The sequence below is a fragment of the Cynoglossus semilaevis genome, chromosome 14, assembly GCF_000523025.1.
Source record: "Cynoglossus semilaevis isolate Cse_v1.0 chromosome 14, Cse_v1.0, whole genome shotgun sequence".
NCBI lineage: Eukaryota > Metazoa > Chordata > Actinopteri > Pleuronectiformes > Cynoglossidae > Cynoglossus > Cynoglossus semilaevis.
The window spans coordinates 19,392,078-19,412,376 of NC_024320.1; the positions used below are offsets into that span (position 1 = coordinate 19,392,078).

General features: G+C 38.2%; 1 long non-coding RNA gene across 1 annotated transcript in view; it reads left to right on the top strand.

Annotated features, from left to right (window-relative positions):
* The window catches only part of LOC107989495 (uncharacterized), a 47,465-nt gene extending 39,643 nt beyond the window's left edge, over positions 1-7,822 (top strand). Inside the window, exons 2-3 of the long non-coding RNA XR_003051717.1 lie at positions 3,752-3,852; positions 5,444-7,822. This is a non-coding gene — a long non-coding RNA (uncharacterized LOC107989495). The remainder of the gene's footprint in view (positions 1-3,751; positions 3,853-5,443) is intronic.
* Positions 7,823-20,299: the final 12,477 nt, after the last annotated feature.

Here is a 20,299-nt window from a genome sequence, read left to right on the forward strand (position 1 = left end):
ACATGGAATTCATGTTAAGTAGCTTTATATTGAATTGGGTCTCGCAGTCTCCACGGTGTGACAGAGAATCTACTTTTTTTTATTATTATTATTACTCTCCTACAACACTTCATCCAATCACAATGCAGAAAACTACAAAGAGTCTTTTGCTCTTCATATTAGAGTGTTTTGTGATGATTAATAATAATAATAATAATATATTATTATTAGAAGGTCAAGGACAAGGATATGCCGGAGGTTAGCCAAAAGACTGTACCGTCAGCAGCTCTAATTAGTAGTTCGTGTTGTGTATTTCTAATGGGGTTTTATCCGTTCTCTCTCTCTCTCTTTCTCTACATACACACACATACATGTATTTATATATATTTGTATACATATGGAAAATATATATATATAGTGTAAAGAAACTATATATATAGCCGATATATTTATACATATATGTGTGTGTGTATATATATAGTGTAAAAAACGATATATATAGCCTATATATATTTATACATATATATGTGTGTGTGTGTGTATAAATATATATATATATATATATAGTAAAAAAAAGTGTTAAAAGTCCACTAGACATCTTTGTCCCTTAATGGTAGCATAATAAACTATTTAGGTTACATTGTAAATAAAGTAACATTTACATAAGTATTACTACATAAACCTGTACTACATGCCTACTCCACGTCTCAGCAGCTCTGTAAATATTCAGATATTTAAATGCCTATCTTTGTGCCTACTCCACGTCTCAGCAGCTCTGTGAATATTCAGATATTTAAATACCTATCTGTGGGTGTATGGCAATACATCTTAGAAACATGTTTACAGTATCTTTTCAAACATCCATCACCGTTAGAATTCAAATTAAACCATTTCATAGGGATTCACATCCGCACTCACAACAAGTCAAGCAACTGTGTGGGTGTTGTTGATTGTTGTCGTCGCTGTTAAACTGTGCCAGTATTATATTACTGTGGTGGTGGTCGTAATGAGGTGAACAGTAATTGTACGTATTTCTTCTCCCTCTGTTTTCAGTAATTCTCACTGATACACACACACACACACACACAGACATACACACACTTTTTCGGCACATTTGAGAAAATGTAAGAGACATTTGTGAGGAGAACGCCAGTCGATGTGTGCAGATCCATCAGTGTTTGTCTCCCACCGAGATAGTGAGATGATAGATGGGGCTAATGGATTGATTTAAGCCTTGGCTCCCTTTACTGACTGACTGAATAACTGAGTGAATGTCAGAGCAAATGACTTCAGTTACTGGAGTTCACATTTCTACTTTGCACTTCCTCTACAGTCAACTTCATCCATCACTCTGCCTGATTGTCATGTTAGGCTCTCATAAGGTTATTGTGCACGCTTCATTATTCCTTAACGAGAGAGGGATGTGTCACGGGCGTGACGTTTTTGCTCCATCTGTGTTCATTTTGATGTTTGAAGTGAAAGACGTTTCACTTTGATGATGAAGAATCAGATGAAGCCGATTGAGTCAAACAAAGGAAATACTGTATATGGATGATACATCCATGGTTAGTTTGTTGTTTTAGGATGAGCTAATCATATGTTAATTTATTGATGTCTGTAGATAATCATCACAAAGACAACACTTAATCCAAAGTGAATTTTTCAGATTAATTTAAACCCACGATAAATACTGATTTATTGATGTTAACTCGATTAAATTAGTTAAATTAGACAGTGACAAATCGCATTTCACGCCAAAGGCAAGAAAAAGAACGGGTGAGTAGAAGACGAGAAAATGGGCGTCAAATTGTTTACAGGTCCACACAGAAGATTCCTTTATTCACTCACCTTTTATTGCTTTGTTCTGTGAAGGGTAACTGGAGCCAAGCCTGGCTGACAGTGAGTGAAAGGTGGGGTAGATATGAGCAGGCAGCCAGTCCATCACAGGGTTTTATATAGAGATAAACAAAGATTAACACGTGGTAGGTTTACAACGTCTGTTTCACAGAATTCACAAACTGCATGTTTTGTTTTTCCAACTGTAGGAAATTATCACAGCACTGGTGGCAGTATTTATAAACTCCATGTTTGGACTAGATCTGTCCAAACATGGAGGTTAACCATCGACAACATGCAACTATGATTTTAATAACTAACTAATAGTTAGTGTTGGACTGAAGTTCAGGAGCAGAAGTATGGCTGAATGAATGACTTCTTTATGAACAATGATAATGTTATGAATGTTAATCAGGCTGAATCCCCCATCACACACAACAGTAGCAGTGAGTCCTCCATAATACAAAAATGTGTTTGGGCAGAGACTAAGTAGACAATTGGTTTCCCATGCCTAATAATTAGCCTCTAAAGAAAAAGTGTTGCTTTATGGAGGTGATTAGTTTAATATGATCACAAAAAAGAAATGGAAAGAAGGGCTCGACTGCTGTGTACCTGCCAAACAAAGACCCACATGTTCCTGGTAGGGGTGGACTACACTGGGAAGTTTGGTACTGATCCGATACCAGGACTAGTGTCGCGAGTACCGATATTTTTTTAACTTGGAATTATGTGATCATTTAAAAATGTTGTGATTTTGCCTTTAGTTAGTTGGATAAAATTCAGGACAAAGATCGTTAGACTAAAAATGACCATATCGCTTCCTGCTACCAAAATTGTTCACGAAAAAGTCACGTGTGCAAATGAACAAAAAAGCAAAAATAGCAAAAATATAAATATAACAGTGACAACGACACAATAAAAAAATACTTAGCAATACAAGCAAATATCCAGGGGTATATTTGCTGTACTTATAGAAGAGAAACTCCAACATAAGTATCGACCTCATCACGCTAGTAACGATCCGACAGCAATACTCACCTTGGTATCACTACCATCGATATTTAGACTGTTATGCCCGCTCCTAGTTCCTGGTAGGGGAAGGCCACCATTGGTTCCTTGAATGAAAACATCTGAGTGAAGTGGAATAGATCTCCATTTATTTCAAACGGCAGCGTCTTCAGATATCACTACTCTTTTACCACCGGGACCTTTTATGCGGATTCAGTTTGGATTTAGTTTGACAGTAAGACATGTTTTTTCAATGTTTAGAGAGAGATTTATTTAATAGTTTTTCAACATTTTGAGTTAAGGGGTTAAACTTTTCAAAGTATCTGGTGGTAATAGGACACAGTTTACTGCTTGCGTCATGCAGCTGGTAATTGTCGGTCTGTCACTTCAGACTTTGATAAAGCTTTTCCTGTCTTTTGTTAAACCAAAGAAGAAAAAAACAGCCTTTGGGGCGATCCACTGAGGTTTATGAATTAAACATACAGGTGCTGGGCTGAAGGCAGGTAGATCAAACTAACTGAGGCTATTGTCAGGAGTTTATGTTGATGGCCCTAGTTGGATAAAAGAAGATGAACTGAAAACAGTAAAACAACTAAAAAAAAATGATCTAGAGCATATGTATCAAACTCAAGGCCCGGGGCCCAAATGCGACCCTCCAAGCAGCTTTGTGTGGCCCACGGGAGCATTGCTGAGTATTGCTGGTGTGGACCCTGATCTAGCGGGACAAAGACCCCTGAAGTCTTTGTGATGTTTTGACATATTTGATAACAATGTCATTTGACCTTTCGTAATCAGAGAGAGAAAACATTTGTGGTTTTTGATGAATTTCACCCAGTAAATGTAAAATCTGATCAATTCCACATCGTTCTATGACTGTTATGACTGTAATAAGGTCATTCTGGTTGTAAACATACTTCATTACTGACAGGTCTGGACTGCAGGCCTACAGGTCTACAGTGAAGCCTTGTACGGTCCATCCTGCTGGAAATATCATCAGAATTTCAAACAAATGAAGTCAGCGCCAAAGAAGTATGTGTCTCTTTGAAAATCCAATATAAGCCTCAGGATCAATGCTTTCTTCAATCTTTTCAAATGTACAGATCACCAAGTGATGCAACTTTGCCAGTACCAGTTAGCATAGTCCTTTTCATCTTTTCATCTATTTTTTAACGAAAAAAACGTACATTATTCCTGCACAAAATTGATGCGTTTGAACTTTTGATACAGCTACGTTTCGAGTAGAAATACATTTTCTAGGTGTTCCTATGTCCTTATTGCTATATGCATCATTTTAGCATGACTTTAGCATTAGCAATGCAATGCTGCTGTAAGACCCAAACCTCGGGCTCACAGTAGCAGCGGCTCTCACCAAGGGCTTTCAATTCATCTGAAGACTTCTGGCAATGCAATGCTGCTGTAAGACCCAAAGCTCGGGCTCACTTATTACTAATTATTTCACTTATATAATGTAGTTAAAGAAATGAGTCCGCTACCCTGGGTGACAAATACTGTAGTACACAATAACCAATCCTTGCTTGCTCCCTCCGTATTTACTAACCTGTCTTTGGAGCATTACCACTTCTCCCTGCACTCATCTTCCTTCTTCCTACTAACCACACATTTCAGTGTCATCTGCAAACATAATTGTCCATTGAGTTTCCCAGCACATGCTGTTTTACAGCCTTATCATCAGCACTACAAATGGAAAGATGTCAAATTTTAATCCGATGTAAGTCAAACCCATACCTGAAAGTCACGTGACACTTTAAAAGAACTCTATACTGTCCTACACACAGCTCACATGTTTTTCTGCCACTCCCGAGTGTCTCATAAAATCACATTTTCTCTCTTGCCACTAAATTCCACAAATCGCAGTCCAACTCTTCTGTTTGAAATTTAAATAGTATACTTGCTAGTACTGCAGCAGTAATGTCCTGTTGTCACACTTTTCTGATCAGCTAAACTTTGCTGTTGGAACCTATGGGGCGTTGTGCCATAACGTTAAAGTTACACCCCATTACAAATAGAAAGATAAAATGCTAAATAAACAATGTCAAAGTATATATTTTTTAAATTCTCGATGAACAAATACAATGTACTGTGTATAAGGATACAGAAACTCTGCTACATTAACTTCCTGTGACACAATACAAATGACTGAATCATCCTATATGATTCTATTTTTAATGAACACAACAGTGTCATTAGTTCTGTGTCTACAGTTGAGCTTTTTTCATAATTTGTAACTTTTAAAATATGAATCAGTGTCTATCTTGTTCAAAAAATTGGAAATAAATTATGAGAAATGAGTTACTGATGTCTAGCTAGAAAAAACTTTATCTGCCCTGACCTCTTTTACATATAGCAAATGAAAAAAGAAGTGACTTTAAATACCTCTGTTCAAGTCACACCAGTCATGTACAGGTCCCAACAACATCTTATCAGTTACTTGAAAAAAATTACACCAGTCATGTACAGGTCCCAACAACCAGGTCTTATCAGTTACTTGAAAAAAATCAGAGGAAATTTGCAGTTGCTTTAATTAACAGCACGTCAAAATAAATAACAGCTTGTAACGTGTGCAGTTGGCCACTGACGGTGAAATAATGTTTTTATGCAGATTCCAGCAGATGTGGATTTTGAAATTGGATGAAAGCATGGGGTTGAGACAGGTGCCAGGTGGACGTCGGTGGAGGATGTGTAAATTTAGACAGTGCCCGAGCAGAGCAGAGTCAATACCCCTACATTTGTGCATCACCAAACACCTCCTGTTGAAGGCACATCCGTTTTGTTTCCATATTCAAGCATGTCCTGAGGTAGAAATGTCACCTGGGCTGAAAGTAGTGCATCAAAGAAGGACAGAGAATTCTTTGTATTATTTTGGCAAGGTCAGTTTCCTTTTTCTTGACACTAACGTCCATGTAACACTTGGACGTTTTCACTCTGTGCTTTGTCCTTGCTTTGAAAGAAAAGGCCCGGCTGATTGGAGAAGACAGGTGACTGTTTGAGTTTGGGGTGAAGCCAAAGCCAAAGCATTTTCCTTCACAAGGACAGTGGTGAAAGGAGGGCAAAGGGTGCCATTCCATCTGTGGGAGGTACAATTCACAGTGGCAGACGAGCAAAACACCTGGGCTCTGGAGTACTGATTTAAGACCTTGACGTTTACTTAGTTTTACTCAAGTTTTTTGTTTTTTTGGAATTTGCAGACTCACTGTTAGAAGGAGTCAGTGAGGGAAATGTGTGTTTCCTGCTCTCAGCATATTTTGCATGTTAATTACTGCCTTACATTTCCCATTAAGACCTGATACAGTGCACTGCACTCTGCATAAAAAAAAAAAAAAAGACGACGAGAAAACTGTAAATAAAGTGTTTCGCACTTCATTTAGGAATATTTTAGTGACGGGTGTTGGACAAAGTTATTAGAAGAAAAGGGAACTTAAATATAAATATATGAATAAAAATGTTGGTTGTGGTTTTATCACCTTTTATTCATCCTGTTTTACTATAAGAGTTAGGGCATATATTTTCACTCTTTAATCACTTATATTTACAGTATTTAAACCCTAATTTAGTAACATTTGTTAACTAATTAGATACTTGTAATTCAAAATGGGGAAAATCTTTTAATGATTTAATATGCAATAAAACGAATTCCGCTTTTTTCTCTGACTAATGTAATGCTACTGATTTAAAATGAACTGTTACAGAAGTTGAAAAACACTGGTTCAGATATAATAGTAGAGCAAAAAAAATCTTGCTGAAAAGCAGTAGTTTAGCCTTTAGCATTTGTCACTTCCCCACGTTTTGAGCAGCATGCCTGCTGGGCTGAGATCACAGCTACTTTATTTGATATCAGTGTTTGAAATGTGATGTCAACACCGTCGGCCAATTATTAAAAAAGTAAATACGTACGCTTTTACACTAATAGTGTACACAATCTCTAGCCGCTATGAATTCCTTGCTAGCTGAAGAGGTCATTTTCAAGCAACAAGAAAGTTAGCAACACTGCTAACGCTACAACCAAGATATTACAGTGACAGCGGTGAGACACGCCCACTATGAACAGCAGATAGACGATTGGCTCGGATGGCGTCATGTGCACTGAACCCTTGTTCTGAGCAGCTCACCTCTGAGTTCACCTCTATTTCAAACCTGTCTCATTCAATTGCCTCAGACTGTTTCAGGTCCCACAATCACCCCAGTCCGCGAAAACCAGCGGCACCGCACCATAGATATATATACCATAGAATCTACAGTAAAGCTTCACCAGTGAGAAGGAACATAAATTACAAGGAGTAAAGAATCTGTTTACATCAAAGGTACTTCATGCACTCTCCGTGATGTCATGGCTGACTGGCACTACATGTAAGATGGATGACTTTCTCCCAAAGAACCTAGAGGAGTCAGGAGGCACATCAATCGTAACAGCAGAACGACCTGATAAAGATGACAGTGTTGAAACACCAGTGGCTATCTGTAGATGTAAGTCTCTGTGGGTTAAATAGATTTTAAAGATCTTATTAGATGGTAGTTTATTGACAAAATGTTGGAGAAAAAAAATTCTGGCACCAGCAAATTGGTCAAAGGTTGACGAAGGACAGTGAGATAGGACCAAACACAGAGCGATAGATAGGCAACGTCAGCGATCAAGTGTGTGATTTGTGTTGATGAAAAGTGCGAAAGCATATGTATAAGATTGACACTGAAGGGTCAGCCTCTCTGAAATGTGAATAAATAAACTAGAAAAGAAAAGAACACAAGTCAAAGTTGCATGTGGAGGAAGAGAAAAGGATAATTGGTCTCTGAGGACGTGATACATGATCTGATCTCTGCTCTGGAATGGTTCTGTGCTGTTTTAGAATTTACATTCACAGTAGTGCTGGCACCAAGCCCAGCTTGATCAACTCTCGCACATTTGTACTTACATAACACTTAAGAGAATAAAGACATAAACTCAGGTAGTGCACGTCAGCAGCACTGGAGTGCTCCATACAGTAAGAAGGACATCATTTAGTTGTTGTATATAATATATACAGTATATATACTATATATATATATATATACTATATATATATATATATACCTATATATATACCTAAGTAATTAGACCGGAGGTGAAGCAAGTTTCCATCAATCAACATTAAATCCCTGATTGGTTAGATTTAGTTGACATATGTAATATATATACAGTATATATACATATATATATACCTAAGTAATTAGACCGGAGGTGAAGCAAGTTTCCATCAATCAACATTAAATCCCTGATTTGTTAGATTTAGTTGACTTATGTAATATATATACGTTGACTTACGTAATATATATACAGTATATATATACATATATATATACATATATATATACATATATATATATATATATACTATATATATATATATATACTATATATATATATATGTATGTATATACTGTATATATATTACATAAGTCAACTAAATCTAACCAATCAGGGATTTAACGTTGATTGATGGAGACTTGTTTCACCTCCGGTCTAATTACTTAGGTGAAATATATCATTTTCACACTGGCTCAGTATACAGTATTCACATGCAGTATTCCGTGCTAGTTTTACTCCATGTTTGCATGCACACTCCAAAGTAATACACATTGTTCTCCACCAGTAGGCGTAAACTAATCCACGAGATGAGGGGTTTCAACCCTGAATTAACCGATTCGGGTCCAAAGCCATAAAAATACCACGCTGACAATGTGAATGCGTCAGTTAAGCAATCGCGCAAAATGAACACACACGCACTCAGAGTTGTACTTTAGGTTGTCATCTCCCAGTCCACTGGTTACATCATTGGTTGATACGTTCTGGCTTGACCAAAATTCTGATTGGTCGATTTATGTTAATTTCACCAGAAGGAAAGTACCAGTGCTACCAGTGCTAATAGGAGTGTTTTTTAGAGCATGATTAGGTCAAAAAAAACTTTCATACAACGCAAAGACTCTTTTCCTTTTTTATAATTAATTTAGGCGGACAAAGCTAGCGAGTACCTCCCGCAATTAGTCGATTTTTAGTCGTAATTTCAGGGCTTCAGTTTCTTTGGTTGATTACAGCCCTAGTTGTTCAGCAATCCGATGTACTCGAATTTTCAAAGGCTGATGGGAAACTTTATTTGATGTTGCTTTTGCCCAGTAGCTGTGAGGTAAGTAGAGCAGGCCGTTAACTCAGGGCTGTGACTAAAGGAACTGTGCGTGAATCGAGATTCAAGGTTCTTGATTTTCAATGAACAGTTACCTGATCAAACAAATGATCACTGGTCCGGCTGAACCGTATCGAACGGAATTACTCACAGAAATAGGCCATGATGGAAGCTTTAGTTCCCAGAATTCTCTGTGTCTGGATGAAGCCTCTGGAGGCCAATTCAGATAGAGTGCTCTGTGTTTTGGGCCAGACTAATTTTTTTAGTCTATCATGGGGAAAACTATGCCTTAAAGCAGCAAAGCTTTTGCAACAGTCATTAACAAAATTGCTAAAAAGAAAAGGTAATAAAATGCAGAGACCATTTGCGATGCTACTGTATGTATAATTTTCTTTTATCTCAGCTTCTGAAAATTAGTACGCCGTGACACGTCCCACATTCTCCCACACATCATCGTTCTCCCATATTTTATTGATTGCGACCCGGTCACACTAGATGCGTGTCAATTTGAAAAGTGAAACGTCCTGTCTGTGGCTGACATAATAATAGGCTACGTTGAAAAAAGACCTGCTGGCTAGGACACTGTACTGCATGCTTCAGCACTGCTGCACTGTTTGATTCACTAGAACTGGATCGTGCTGTCATTTTATATTCTGAGAGATGAGGGTGGAATGTTTGACTGATGCTTTGGTGCAGAACTTTCCATTAGAACAAAATAAATCTGTGTTTTATTTAAGGTAATTAAAACATCCTTATTTTATATTTATAATTTTTAACAACAATTTTACACATGAATCCAGTTTACGTTACGATGCCAGCACCATTCATATTATTGATGCATTTTTACCTTTTTTTGTACTTGGGGAAATGTGTTGCGGTGAATTCAGCCTTGGACTCTTCACCGTGGCCCTGATGATCTCTGAGGTGAAAACAACATCTTTCAAAATTCAATAAAAGACAGCATATTGAAGCAAAAGTGCTAAGGGAGCGTGTGCTAGCATGTGTGACGGAAAAACAGTGTATACGCTTTATGAAGAGGGAGGGAAGGAACCGGGTGGAAAATGTGACATTTGATGCACAGCAGCATCAGAGAATTTATTTGCATCATTTTAACCATTTAGTACCATGTTTACAATGTAGCAGCTGCTAGCGTGAGCTACGTCATGTAACGCTAACCTCGCGCGCTTTTCCGTTAGCAACCTAAGGTTTGTGGCAGTAGGACTGTGACAGTAACTATAGCTCTTCAGTAACTTACCTTTCTGTCTGTTTATTTCTTCTTCCTGCATGCGGCCAATTTCAGTGTATTTTATTTATTCTTTAATTGGACTTCAGTGCATTTTAAAACGAACTCTTATTTATGCACAAGTCAGTCAGTCCATGTACAGCATAAATTCCTTGAGGCAGTTTTTTTATCTGTCAGTTATAACTATTTATCCCTGACCTGCATCATTATTCCCACATCTGTGGGCGTGTTCTGTGACATTCTCCATTTGATCTCTCCTCTTGTGAATATATGAATATATTGAGGTTTTCATTTAAAAACTGTTTTACTTTTCTGTCTGTGTGTATTTGGTCCTGTTGTGGATTTAGACTCTTGTTTTTTTTTTCCCCCTCTGGTTTCTGAGAACTTTAGACACCTGGCAAAGAAAATCTTGATCTGAATCCTGGCTGTGGTGTTCGACCACTGATTGGCGGTTGCCCTAACCCCGAGGGCGATGTTGCACCAATCACGGAAGACAGCTAGTCCCTACCTTTCCATGAATGTCAAAAGCTTCAGGGCAAGATTACTGGAGAGGCTTTGAGGGAATCCTGTTAGTCGATTTTGACATTTGATTTCCATTAAACACAAACATTTTTTTTACATCTCTTCAGACTTGAGGAGAAAGTTTCTATCATGCCTGACATATTAATCAGATTAATTTGAGAGGAAGTGTATCCTACAGCACTGAGAAAATGTGCTTTGGGTTCTCCTGGTCTTAATTTTGTGACTGAATAGTTAATGAGTTGAGTAAATGTACTTAGAAAGAAATTACTGTTATTAATTGAAAAGCATTTCTGCTTCGTAAAATGGCCTTTTAACAATGATTGACAGATTTCAAATAAATATTTGAAACTCTGTGAATCAGTCATGTGGATGCCTAATAGAAACAGAGTTTAAGTAACTGTTGACACCGTTATCCGCTGACCAACTTTCCGTTGACTTTCTACCCCTTGACGCTGTTATCAACCCCTCACTACATGAAATCAAAGAGTGAATGGGTTCATTATTCTCCAGACAAACAGTGGTACCTGACAAGAGCAGGAGAAAACCTCGGTTTGATTAAATATAGTCAGATATCTGAAGAGGCTTTATTACTAAGTCACATGTCTCTGACCCCACGGTGTCGAACCTGTTGGATTCATACTGCACATTATCTTCATCATCTTTGTACGGTGTCCCATTTATTTAAGCATTAGTGTTTTAGAGTTTTTATATTCGATACGATACAGATATTAATACTTTGTGTGATTTTTTTTTTCCAACACATTTAATATACTGGCCATTTAAAGCTTAAATGTGTATGTTTTTTGACATAAGTCATTAAAAATGAATCTACTTTATCTAAACCCATTGTAGCCTAACTAGCTCTCCTATGGTCATGATATTGTCATGTGACTTGAATAGATCAGTTTATGTTTATGTTAGCCTTATGTCAGTGTTGATGTTTGTATATGTAGTATGTCCCCCTCTACCCCCCCCCCCCCCCCCCCCCACACCGCGAAAGGTGTGGAAGCGACACTTGCTTTTTTTCATTAATTTGTATTGATACTTTATGAGAGTAATCGATACTTTGACTGACTGATATATCAATACCAAGTGAAGACATGTATATTAATGTCAATGTCAATTAGTTAAAATTAAGTTAAAATTAGATTGAAACTGTAATTAACGACACAAGTTACAGGTTGCTGTAGAAAAACCAGACCAGTGATGTCATCAAATTTAAAATCTGTTCTAGTAACTCCACTGAAGTTTTAGTCAAAAGGCAATAAAAGAAAGACAAATGTTTTACAGTGTTTTAACTGGCAAACTCAATGACACTGACTATTTTATACTGTAGTAAAAATAGTTCAGTACTTCAGGCCCAGGTGGGCTCTGCCTCACAACTGTATTCTGAGTACTGCGTGTGTGGACACTGACTGTAGTCCTACAGTACAAACACGTACAGATAGTGAAGGCTAATTGTCCACTCTAAGTTGACCGTATCTGTGTGTGTGTGTGTGTGTGTGTGTGTGTGGCTGTTTGTCTCGATGTACATATGTGTGGCCTTGTGATGAATTTGTGAACTGAATACTTGCTAATACTAATACTACTTAATACTTGACCTGACTATTTCTATGTGCAAAATAGTCCAAAGACTGACAACTTGTTGCCTCTCAGTTAATGTTGTTTCCAAAACGATACAACAACAACAACAACAACAACAACAACAAAGAGGTTAAAATAATAGACAATCGTCCCACTGTAGCATCACACCGCTCCAGTAGATGGCGCCCTGGCTGACCAACAGTGTGGCCTGTTCCAAGTGCCGTGTATCGTGACAGATCTTGAATCGTCACCAACGTCGTCTTAATGGAATGGAAGTCTGAAAGCTTAACATTGGCTCTGCATCACAAATACAAAGAAAACAAACAGCTGATTCCATCTGTGCTGCAGTATAATTCTGTCTCTGAGCTTCTCTGAGCTGACTGTTTACAATTCAAGCTCACATTTACCTTGAATATATATATATATATACATATATATATATATATATATATATGTATATATATATATACACATTTTATGTAAAGCTACATCTGTTTGCCGTAGTCACGTACAGAAGCGTTTAGAGCTTGATGATATAATGTATAATTAGCTAGCTTTCAAACAGGCCTCCAGCTGATGAGCCAGGGAGAGAGGAAGACCTTCAGACCCACTTCAAGTCCCTGTGTCCTTGGATGCGAGTCTCTGAGCAGCAGCAACTGAAACGTGCCCTGGAAGTCTGTGTAAACAGAGACGAGCAGCGGTGTTTGGTCCCATGACTTCCAGCTGTTTATGTAAGGGGTCAAACGCTAAGACATAAAAGACAAATTATATTTGCAATCATAAAAAAAAAAAAAAATGAAATGAAATAAAATCTGTTTTGCGAAAACAAAAGGTAGACGATGACCAAGGAGAGAGGAAGACCTTCAGACAGACTCTGTCCCTCTTTGTCCTTATTTGTAGAGAATCTCTTGGTATCAACAACAAAAACTGTTGCCTTGGAGAGTGTCCCAGGGGTCTGATTAGTTTCATGGACCCCCAGTCTTGTCCCTGCAGTGGCTCTCCGGCACTACAGCCTCTTGCCTGAAGGCAATGGCCCTTTGTGTAGTATCGAGTGTGTCCTGGTTTCAGTACAACACACACCAGCACACGGACCGAGGCTAACATCCTCTGCTCCTCGTGCTCATGCATCACGGACCTTGAAACTGACATTTTGCTGGACAGTTTCCAGGGTGTACTATCTCCTCAAGGTCAGATAGCAGAGCAGATACTGTACATGTGAGAGGCAGAAGGTAACACAATACCAGAATGGATCCCCAGGTTTTAGTGAACTCATTTTTTAAACAGAGTGAAGGGCCACAACTGAGGCAGGCGCTCGTCCTTAGAGTTAAACAGACAAAAACAGAGTTTTCTTTATTCTTTCTTGATGATGTTACAGTGGATATTAAACTAAATACCAGCATAAAAGGATGAAAATGTCCCAGGTGGACCAAGCAGTGTTTAATTTAGTTTTAGTCTTTAACTACATCTTAACTTAGTCCTATTCCTAATTCAGTCAAAGTAAAGTTTTAATTCTGGTTTCAGATGAAGTCATGTCATTTAGTCTGGTCTAGGTCTAATTTAGTCTTGTCCAAATTATTTTATTTAAATTAGATTTAAATCCACTAAAGTACATTGTATATTATATAATTTTTTTTTTGTCAATTTTCTTTTTTAAAAACTCTTAATCGGGCTTTTTTTTTTTGTCAATTTTCTTTTTTTAAACTCTTAATCGGGCTATTATGGGATTATATTATATTATTCTTCACATATAGTACTATACATCGACATATATGTGTAACCCCCAACCCAGTGTTTTTCAATCTGGGGGTCGCAAACCCCCCCTAGGTCGCCTGAAAGACACACATGGACTGATTGAATCTACACTTTAATTTCCCGTTTTTTAGCTAACAAGCTTAGCTCTGATTGGTTGTCACCATCGTTTGGTTTACATGATGAAGTTTAATATGGTTTAGTTAGTTTATATCCAAAAAAAAAATCCATTCTTTAACTAATTTAACTCTACATAACTTCCCACTTACTGCAGTTTATATTCAGTTTCAGTCTTAATAATAGAAGGTCATTGGCTCAGACTGCCTTTGTCTAAGATCACACAGATTTTCATTTGATGTTTAAAGAATTCAAGTTAATATAGAATAAATCAAAACAAGGACGCTGGATGAGCAGCATTCTCTACGACAGGGGATCATCGTGATCAGCCCGTGTTCAAAATAAAAATCTGTAAAATGCTTATAATTTCATAAAGTTTTTCACTTAATCTTCCTTAAGGGTGAAACAAATTGTTAGCGCTTTTAGGAGGAAACGCATATAATTAGCAAGTTGAATAATAATTTCTGCCGATGCTCTAATAAATAAGATTTTTTTTTTTTAAAGTAATTGATTCTATTTGTAGATCAGTCTCTACAGTACTGTGCTGAAAGATTTAACTGGGAGCACTTTGATTTTGCATCCATGACCATAACACCGTGTTCACAGCTCAGAGCTAACGCTGTGTCTGGCGTCTGGGGGACACAGTCGCAGATGAACTGTTTTATTTATTACTCTAACTTATGCAGTTTAAACAACTGCTTGGGAAATAACAGGCTGAACTACCCCCCCCATCCCCTCCCACCCCCCCTGCGCTATTGGGTAAATGCAACAAAGATATTAATCTATGCTGGTCATATATTTACATTGCAAAGCCAGGATGTTCCACTGAGGCTCACAACAGGTCCGACGATCTCTGAACCAAACAAAACACGGGTACAAACAAGTGGGCGACTGATCATGTAGGTACAATTAAAACATGTCTCAAATAAAAACAGTTTTAGCCTCCTTATTGGAATCCCCTTACTCCCCCCTGGGCACCTCACCGCGCCCCTCCAGGGGGGGCCAGCCCCAGTATTTAAATAGTACTGCCTCACCTGTACAGTATATCCATGGATACCCAGACTAGTACTTACATATACTCATTCCATTTCACATCTTCATGATTTTCCTAATATTTCCAACAGATCTTATTTGTAGGCGGGACATTCAAATAGACAAAAGTACATTTTCATACCTGAAGGTACTAGAAGGTCCTGGAAGGGACAATCACGTGTCCCATAAAAATGTTATAATAAGCCACAGCACCTTCATGTTTTATACATGCAATTAATTTACATCTGGGCAATGAACATCGACGCATCCCATCAATAACAGTGGCTGGTTTTTGCAACTTTTACCAACAGAAATATTTGTCTCTTAAACGTTCGTTTTTGTGTTTGAAACATAGACTCAAACGGCTCATTTTCCTTGTCTTACATTTGTGCTTTTTTTGACTGCGGCCACCTGATGACTGATGAATCTGCAGATTGGGTGGGTTGGGTCATTAAAATTACAACACTAAAATTAATGGCAGATAGACTGTGGGTAGTTAAATTATATATTGTTTGTAAGTAAAAAAACGTTTATTGCCCTCAGATTTTTTCACAGAAAGGTTTTCTCACTTGTATTTGTTGATGATGTTTTCCATAGTTGTGATCAGGGGCCCATGGCTGATAGGAGCCCAAATAAAATGAGTATTATATCAATGTAGTATGTTACTGTTCATGATTATTCATTCAGAACCTGATTATAATAATATCAAAACACAGAAATGTATTCATGTTCTTAGGTAGGGGACCATTGTCATATAAAGGATGTGACATTGGTCCCCTGTGATTTTCTCTGATTTACACATTATGCTCTGTTGATGTGAAGAGATGTGTTGTTGTGATGTTTCAGTAAGATAAGTACACCTGCATGGAAATAACACATGAACAACAGTGCAGATGAACACTGTTTCTTTCATTGTGGAGAAGTGAGAAAAACACCTCTCAAACTGTAAACGTCGATGAGAAAACTAAATTCACTGCCAAAAGAATAGCAAAGTAGAAAGAGGAATTGGTCCATCAATATACAGCAGTGAGCATTTAGTTCTATTTATGGCAAACATTTTTGGTTCAAGTTTTATAGAAAGAAACAACTAAATTGTTTAGCTTGGATTTAAACTGGTGACATTTCCAAAATAGGAACGGTTAAACAGCTGTACAGGAGGTACAAAAAAAAAAAAAAAAAAAATCAAGTCAGGCCAGTGATTCATTGTGTTTTGTTACTCATGAACAAATAGACTGCATGCTACAATGAGAACAGCAGTACATTATAAATAATGGCTTTGTGTTGGTGGGTTTTTTTTCATGGTTTTGTGTTGGTGGTTTTTTTTTTCTGTCTCTTTGCTCCACAGCTCATCAGCTATGTTCACTTGTGGAAAAGCAGCGCACAATCACTGCTGTGTTACAGTAAATCATGGATGTTGCGTAATCTTCATTCGCGTTACAAAAAAACTTAGCACTCCTAGCTTATTCATTACGCAAGGAAAGCGAAGCCGCGTTACTGTAAAACCACCCATGTTGGGCCTCGGTGCAATTTTCTGTCCATTATTTTGTTCAACTGCTTTTTGCCCGAAGGCTGGCTGAGCACCAGAGAGAGACACAAGGACATGGTGTTTAAATGTTTCTATCACATCTTCAGCCTAATAGCTTTGTGTTCATGAGGACACGGCGGTCACAGATAACCTGCTGCGCTCAATGTTTGTTTGCCGTCTCATCAAAACAGGACAGATCTCTTCCCTCTGGTGTTCACCCCTTGGCATAAAGAGAAATGTCAGTGTTATTGGTGCAGCATATTTACACTCACTGTGACTATACCTGCTGTTTTAAAAGAGTCGTATGTAAATGTATTTTACTGTGTAATAGTATACTATCAATATTACAGTATAACCAAATAATAACTGTTTTCTTTCACTCCTTGGTTTGTATTAAGGACACATTGAGAATTTTAAAAGTTTGAAAAAACAACCAAGACGACAAAGTTGTAATTTTATTTAAAAGTCGTAAATCTTTGAGATTAATCGAGTGTTTCTCGACGTGTGGAGAGGCTCCCACTGGTGGGGGAACGGAGGCATGAAAGGTGGGGCGTGACAAACGTGAGGAGGTTTAAGTGATGATGTCACAACTGCACTTTTATTTTCTCTTTTTAAACATTGTGTTGTTTGACGTTATTGATTTTGATTCATTATTAAAGATGACAGCACTTGGTGTTTGTTCGATAAATGTATTTTGTCAACATTCTTGTTGCTGTGACGGGGTCAGGTGGGGTTTGAAAATCTTCATTTGTTCAAAGTGGGAAATGACCAAAAAGTGTTTGAGAACCACTGGTCTAAGGGGAACCTCGTTCAAACCACTTGTCATCAAATGTCTAACAAACACTGTTTATCCTGATGAATACCAGAAGTTTGTGATTTCGTACAATCACAAACTCTACCCAGGTCCCTGTGGTTCTTTCCTCGGTACAGAGGGTTTCAGTTTCTACTTTGGACTTTAATCTCATAAAATTATGACTTTTACTATTTTCTTATGTGGATTTACCAATAGATTCACAAAAGGAAGACCAACTGACCCTAACAGTGTTACGTGCACGTAAATTGGTTTTTGTTATTGATGTAAGCTAATGATTCATTTAGTATTAGCTGATACAAATATCACCACAGTTCAAACTGTGATCCTGTTTCTTCAGCCACTAGACCATGTGCTGCTCCTTTGTGCATACTGTACCTCATGAGCAGCTACATATGTCACTCTGACTCCAGATGCACACTCTGTCTGCCTCACGCGTGTGTTCTTACGCCCTCTAGATTCCAGGATATTTGATCAAATCCACAGGTACCAGGGAGCTGTGATCCTACGATCTTCAAGGAAACCTGGGATATCTGGATGCCAAAGTCAGTCTTTACTCCTTTAGGCTTCAGTTCCTTAAGTATCGCAAAGGCCGTAAATTGATTAAAAGCCATTTTTCCAAATATAATTTAGTTAGAAATACAGTCTTTGGCCAGCTTAACAGACAAAACTGTCAGTATAGGTTCTCCCAACTGGTTTTAGAGGTCCATGAAATGAACTGGGACTAATCCGCTTTAATCCTTCAGACTGTAATTGTGTCATATACTAACAAATTGCATCACAGCAGCCATATTTGGTGGGAAACAATTACCTGAAAATGTAATTTATTGCAAGTAGCCAAGTCTCAAACAGATTTGTACAAAAAAGAAGCTTTTCATATGCATATTAGACCAACAGCTCGGAAAAAAAAGGCTTTGAATCCTTTAGTTCCACAACTCACCAAAATAAACTTACAAAAGCAGTATATAGGTCCATTTTTCACTCAGTGGGCTTTTGAAGGCATCGCTAGTAAAAACAGAGAGCAGTGCAGGGGCTGCTGCACACCCTGTGGTGCTGCTGCTTAGAGGAAGGAAAGGAGAGGAGAAAGCCTGTGTTTGCTAATGCAGGGCTGTCAGAGTAAAACGTCATCAGACTAAAACTAAAATGGGGGAAAATATAGCTTTTTTCATCAGTGTTGAAAAGCACAGCTAGCGTCATAACTTTAAAGTTGACACTGCACTCATGTCAAACGGGGTCCTTGATACAAAACTTAGCCCAATATTCATTAGCGTCACTGTTAGCAGATCTGTACGCGTGTAACTGTTTGTTTTCTTTGCACAAGTCAGCACAGTAACAAAGGGCTTTTATCAATGTTGCAGATCTGTTCTTATCAAACATAAGGGATAAAAGCACAGCGTGTCTATCCCAAATAATGTAAGCCTGGCTGCGGTATACAGGAGAAATAAATTCATTTTATGAGGAAACAACTGAACGCGAGATTCATGAATTCGGTTTGTTTGTTCTGGCCAGTCATGAATAATACATTGTCAGAGACACACAGGATCCAGGGCCACGAGAAAAAAAACAAACAAACACCATAAAGAGTTAAAGTTAATGCATCTTATCTTATACAACCAAAGTCGTCTTAGCATAATGTGTGAATGCTACTTGAGCCTGATTTAATGTGAGCGTGTAAACCCAGGATTTACTCCTGGGTTTATTGACCCTGCAGTGTTCACAGGTTTTTACTGGTCTTGAATGAAAGGGCTCCGGGTGGCACCATAGGCACAGGGAGAGTGTTGTTACTGTTGTCCAAAATGGGAATTCAGAGGGCCAGCTGTTTGGAGCAGTAATTCTATCTGGTTCAGTTTCCTTCAACAGAGTTATCCATTTATCTCCTGGTTCTCGAGCCTCCTTTGAGACAATGGGAAATCTGTAGCCAACCTGGGCCGTCATCAAACAAAGGAGTGGTGGACGGTCCATCAAAGGGCCTCATATAGAGAGAACAAATGAACACATGGTCAGGTCGGATTATTTAACCCAGTAGTTCTCTATTATTCTGTCATGCCCCCCCCCCCTTGGGGACAGAAATATTTTCACGCCCCCAACTCCGACCCACAACACCACTGTATGAGGTGCTGCCACCTAGTGACTGGAGGCTTGTTATCATTCAACAGTGGTACACTTACGTCCAGTGTGCCATATTCCATTGGAAGCCCCTCACACTGCCCCCCAGGGGGCCCTGCCCCACTATTTGAGAAATACTAAACAAACCTAATCTTGGGTCTCAGTGGTGAGTGCTCTTGCCTTACAATAAAAAAGATCAAATGTTCCAGGTGCCACGGTACCTGTTGACTGATTTATGCATGTGGGACTAAGTTTTTGTTTCACTGCAGTAGCTCAAAATGAAAATACCATCTCATCACCAAGTATTTCTTCATGGAGGCTTCAGCTTTAGGTCCGGCGTCTGGCTGGTGTCAGACTAGCTTCACCAGGTGCAGGGCAATAAGTAAGTCTACGACTGACTGTCTGACTGACACAGTAGACTGATATTAACTATTCACAACAACCATTATTTTTGAGAACCATATTTTTGATCAGTGACAAATAAAAACATGTACGAAACCTATTCATCTACCTGCTGTTATTGTCTTCCTGTTCCCTGCAATACACAGAAAGACGATTATGTTGTCATGTTTAAGAATTTAAATTCCAATTATGATTAATCACAATTAATCCAGAGC